Source organism: Myiozetetes cayanensis, unplaced genomic scaffold, assembly GCF_022539395.1.
Source record: "Myiozetetes cayanensis isolate MyiCay16 unplaced genomic scaffold, myiCay2020 scf2-11, whole genome shotgun sequence".
Lineage (NCBI taxonomy): Eukaryota > Metazoa > Chordata > Aves > Passeriformes > Tyrannidae > Myiozetetes > Myiozetetes cayanensis.
The window spans coordinates 33,082,558-33,088,690 of NW_026087411.1; positions in this window are offsets into that span (position 1 = coordinate 33,082,558).

The following is a 6,133-nucleotide window of genomic DNA, read 5'->3' on the forward strand; positions in this document are numbered from 1 at the left end:
TCATCTTATTCTTTATTGTTACCTCTTGTATTGTCATTGTGAAGCTGAGCACCCCATCTACAAGCCATCTGAATGAGGGCTTTCTCTCTGTCACTTGCCTTCCTCACACTCCCTTTCACATCAGCCACTGACTGCCTCAGCCCAGCCTTTATGCCCTGTTGGAAGAGTTTATAGTCTCTAGTGCTCCCTCGGTGTAGGGCAGCCTCCTTCTGCCCAGAGGACACACCTCCCACTTTGGTTTTGTGGTTCCAAACCAAAACCATGAGCAGTTTTATTTTGTGAGCAGCCTGTGAGCAGCCAAAACACCTCTGCACCGTTACGATTAGCATGACTCACGTTTGTAGACATCATTAGTCTTGGGGTTGAGAGAGACTGGCCCTGCCCTCCAGAGCTGGGGTGTGCACCTGCGGTGGTGGAGATGGAGATGTGTATCCCTGGCTGGAGGCAGCATGACTTACTGTCTGCCAGGGCAGAGAACTCCCTGGCTGCAAATCCTGCTTTGCCTGTACTTTTTGATTTTTAAAACTGTGTTCTCTAAAAAAAAGGCTCAGCTTTCGCCAAGAAAGACCTTCAAAGAATAATTTAATTTCACAAAACCTTTACATGGTAAAGGCTATAAATCCCCTTCAGCTTTCAAACAGAGCCCTGATGAATGCAGGCAGTGCTGGGTCAGGCCACTGACCACAGAACCAACCAGGCATCACTACAAGTGACTTAAAGAAACCTGGACGTAAACATTAATTTGTTGTTTCAGATGAGATGGCAGCAAACTAGCTGTAAGTAAATGTACATAAAAATGAAAATAGTAATGACTGGCTCCAGTCACTGAATGTCTTCAAACAGGCACTGAATTCCAGGGAAACAGAAGGTTTATTGCAGATGGGCATCACACTGCAGTGATTGTTTAGATGATTCTAAGCAGTGGAAATGCAGCCTAAAGGTGGAAACCCTTCAGGTTTTTGTAAGAAACATGTACTCACTGTGGGGTATTAAAAAGAGATTCCATACCTTACCCTTAGTATTTAATCCCCCACAGAATGAACTTTTTTTTGAAGCTAAGTAAATTTCATATTGTAATAAAGGTTGTAAAACATGGCTTTAACCAATAACGAATAACTACACACAAAGGCTTTCCTGTGCTTGTCATATCACCTTCACATAGTGGTCTCTGCTGTGAATAGTTTACCTTTGGACTTCGTCTTACGAAATGTAACATTCGAAGTGAAAGTGGATGCATCAGTGGTGACGGATTGCTGCCATCCTGTGGCAGGCACACGTAATTCAGAACGACGCTTGCCTGAGAGGAAACCTTCTTCTAGAGGTGTAATTTTAGAAAGAACTCTTACTAACTCGTACTATTCTTAAATGCCACAGAAGGAAAGCTAGTCCTCCATAAACGACAATCTTCAGATCTTAGAAAGCTGTGGGCCATTACAGCGATTCTACTAGAAATTACTCTATGAAGCAGAAAATAAGGACCATGTGAGAATGGGCTCATGTCACCTTTTTACTTGGAGATGTATTGCAGTATTCAGTGGTCTAACTCCAGAAAGGATGCTAACCCTAACCTGGTTCTAACCCTAACCATATCACTCCTTGATAACACAAACCCTTAGACACCAGAAACAATTCACAAGCACCAAAGGTACAGGTATGAGTCTTGCCTCTGATGCCAGATTGTGAATGCCCCAATTTCCAAGAGTGAGGGCAGATATAAATACTCTTCCACTCTGCAGGTACCAGGTTTCTGTGGGAGTCCAAGTTCAATTCACAGCTGAGTAAATATCATTTATCTCCTGTTAACTTCACCTGTGCTACACAAGACCTTAGGAAAAAAGACCCGGATTGTTAAACCTAAGGGATAGGTAGACACTAGGAAGGTCTGTATGATGTACAATACATCATCTCTGAATTGAGATCTGTCCAAAGGTGATGAAAAGCCATTTAAAGACCACAATAGGACTGTACCCCACAGATGCATGTGCAGCCTAGCCTTGTTTTCCCCTTAGCACGTGACAGAGCAGGGAGAAAACCCTGAGAGTCCCTTTAACAACCAGCTAACTGGGAATTAGATTGAAGAGCCTCCACAAACCAACCAACTTCCACCAGCTAAGACCAAATGGGAGTTTCAATCTTCCAGCACGTTCTCTCTTACTAAGTTATATTGATAACCTCCACTCTCTCACCCAGACCTGCACCTTCACAACAGCCCCTTACCTTCTAGGCTCAAAACTCAGCAGCTTGCAGCAGCCAGGCAAACAGTTTTTGCCCATCAGCCTCACACCCACTGATGCTTCTGCCTCTGCCTCTCTGTGCTCTCGCTGCCAGACAACCCTGCAACAATCTGTTTGCTGTCAGCAACCCCCAACATATACTTGGCTAGGTTTCTGAGAGGCTTCTCTGCTTACTGAGACACAAAGTCTCAACTACATATGCTACATAGGATATTTAAAAAGGAGAAGAGGCTTACACAAATGGTAACACAAATGCGGAGTCTCCATGCTGGGGAAGGGGGAAAAGAAAAAACACTGGAGTAGCAGGGGGAGGACAGTGGTCCTGCCACATTCCTCTTACTGATGCATGGAGCAAAGGTTACCACAAAAGGTAACAGGGCACATGGGGATGAACAGGAATACGAAGGACCACAAACAAAAGAAGGAGTAGAAAGGTCCACCTGGAAAGGAACACGGGCATAGGCAGGGAAAGTTGGCCACTGTGGGACTCAGTCCTGCTCAGGAAGCACAGGCCATAAGGAAACAACAGAAACCTTTCAGTTGGTCCTGCTGTTTCATCTCTCGAGTCAGTAAGTCACTGATGGTGGTAACATTGAGTATCTGATCTTACCTTCTCAGGTCTATCCATCCGCAGCTGATCTCCACTTCCTCCTGAGTTCTTCCATAGCAGCAAAGAACACAGCTGTCTCCTGACCTTCTAACACCTTCTGATAGCTCAACTCTGTTATTGCTTTCAGCTGGGAAGACTTTCAGCTGTGTGACTCAGTTGCAGGGAATAAAGTTTCTACAAAAAAAGGCTAAAGGTATGGTCTGCATGGTATGTTCTCATCTCATGTTCCCGGTACTGCTCTAGCTATTAAAAAATGCTTGTGAGTTGTTTAGGGATAATACTAATATAAAGTATATTGAAATCTATTCTATGTTCTTCATACCCTTCCTTAATTAAATAGGTTTTTCAATTTTGAGCTTTTTTTTGAAAATAAATCTGGTTATAGGTCAACTTTGTTCTGGGAGCCATTTGTAAGAGTGCAGAGTTGTCTGTAGGCAGTCAACAGAGCTGTTGATCAACTTTTAAAGGAAAATGTCACTATGAGTTTATGTTGAAGGGCACATGACAAGGAATGGTCATTATTAGTTTGCTAACCCAAACATGCATGGTAGATACAGGGCTCTTAAAATTATCCTGAAGGCTGAAAGATCTTACTTGATTTTACTCCAAATTTCAACATATTACTTTTCTAAGCCAGGAAAGTCGTACTTCCCTCTAACTTCTGCAGTCAGTTCAGCGCAGTACAAAATTCAGTGGGACACTGGAAAGGCAGCAGAATCAGGAAAAAAAGACCTACAGAGATCTTAAGGATGGTAAGGATCCTGTCCTACTGAAGCTGTCACCACTGTACTGTGCAGTGGTTCCGTGAGACCCCTATTCAATACTAAGTGCTTATGTAGCACAGCTCAATCTTTTATGATCTCAGATATGAATTTAAAGGAAATAATTTTTTTCAGTTTTAGGCAAAAGCTCTGTGTTTCTGGTGACAATGAGGTTTGGATCACACTAATACAACTGTTTCCTCCATGCATCAATAACGGATGCATGTAGAAGGAAGCAGATCTCTACTCATCTATTTTCATGCTATCCCTAGGAGACAGTATCAACTTCTTCTGGAAATGATAGTGACGGAGGTTCTGCATTTGTCTTTTTCAAATTTATCTCAAGGACAATTTCTATCCCTCAGGTTGGAAAGAGGTCAATGCAGGTAATACTGTGATGTTTTTTCATGATGAAATAAACAGCTGTGTTTTGAGGACGGACTTCTATGCTAATTTAGGAATATTCCAAACCCAGATTTCAAAATACAAAGATAAGCAGCATGATCTATATGGTGTTTACTTTGCATGATTCGTTTTCCTGTGAAGGCAATACAAGCAGAAGGAGAAACATTCCTGGGAGCAAAGACTTGTCTGCAGATAAAAATGAACTGGTATTTTAACAGCAATGCTGCCATTCCACTCCAAAGACTTCCAGTACACCAACATGCTTGAGCTAGGGAATCAAATATTCCTGAAGGCCAAAAATGCAGTCAGTGGGTAAAACTGGATTGTTTTCTTTGAATTGATCAGTCCACTAAATATTATCAGGGGACCACAGAACTGTGCAGGATTGCATATTGACAGGAGCAGATGTAGGATCTGAATTTGCTTTCCATAGTTTTGAAAAAAAGTGGGGTATTCTCCAAACATTCTCCTGATAAAGAAAATGCAAACACTATTTTCTTTGCTGAGTTTTTCATCTCCATTGTATTCAGCCTAAGTTTTAACATTGTTTCCTAGAAGTATGAACTTGAATTAATAAATTTGCATGCAATGCTGCAGAAAATGAAAATGAATATTCCTTACATAAAGCTAACATAAAACCCAAACACAAAGATGGATTGGAAAATGAACACGAAAATTACAGTTTCTTTTAAAATTAGAATTAAGTGCAAAGAAAGGCTTCTATCCAACTTTTGCAGATTATAAACAAGAAAAAAACCCTGCAGCAACAAAATTCAGTAACTAGATCTCCCAGTTCATATAGTTTAGGTAGCTGTAGGTATCTAGCACTTCTCCATCATTAGCTGGGCCCTATAAAACCCTACTGGCACACTGCTACCTGCAAAATTGTAGACACCTTGAAAATAAATCATATTGTCTTCGCATTACAACAGGTAGATTTTCTGTATCACAGTTTCTTTTTAGGCTTAAAATAACAGTGCTGTGCCCCCAAGAGAAGCAGAACACTAAATTCACACAATATGACTCAAGATCCATTTTGTTCTGATATTTCCTTTTTTAGTGGATGACAGTTTCAGTGTTTTCTGAAGTGTCTTTATAACCAGGGATAACTTGGAGGTTCATGTGAAGTTTTAAAAATTAGGATTGATACCTGATCAAAAAAATAGTTCCACCACTGGACACAAGAATGATACTGCAGACTGACAAGAGGAGTCAGTGGGTTCCAGCTTGGGTGCATCAGAGCCAATAGCTTTGCCAACAGGTCCTTCACAACTAAATGGAGTAGATGCTGTTTGAAGTGAAGCTGCTGATCTCCACTGCCTATGGCAGCCAGACTCGGAGAAGCAGGCTTCCTGCTGCACAGGATCTGCACCACCTACAGCTTCAGGAGTTTAAACCTGTACCTTAAATTGTCCCTTTGGAAGTGAGGAGGCAGCTGCTGTCAAAGATGCTGTGCAGATGCACGCCTGATTATCAACACTGTCACCAAGCAGGCAGAATGCCATTTCTGGTCTAGCTATGGCTTTCAAGTGACAAGCATGCAGAAAGAATTCCAAGGTAACACACTCTGGAAGCAAAAATTATGTACAGTAAATGACCACTCCAACTTAAAGGCTACAATTACCTGGCACAGTCAACAGCAAATGTTCTTTATCACCAATTTCCTATACCAGCTGAGAGTCCAGCTAAATCATTATCTTTCGCCAGAAGGCAACTGACATTGTTTAACCAAGAAAATAGAATTCTAGGACTCTTAACTATCTCTGACATACTGTCCACAGTTCCTGACTCAAAATTCAGCTCTGTCCAGCAAGCAAATAAACTTCAAATGAAACAGCTGAAAACACAGAAAAAGAGTTAGACTAAAAAACAAAACAGGAAAAAAAAAAAAAAAAGGGGAAAAAAGGAGGCTATTACAGTGAGCGATCCAAATAAGTACCTTAAAATTCAGTGACTTTAGGGGGACTTTGCTTCCAGGACTCTTCATATCAAAGATGAAATGGGTTTTGGTAAAAAATGTATTTTTACTAAATCTCTGGTAGGGCACCTGTCAGCCACTGTTTTTGGGTGGCCATTTACAGCTGTCACATGCAAAAACTAAACAATGAAATCCACCTCCCCAA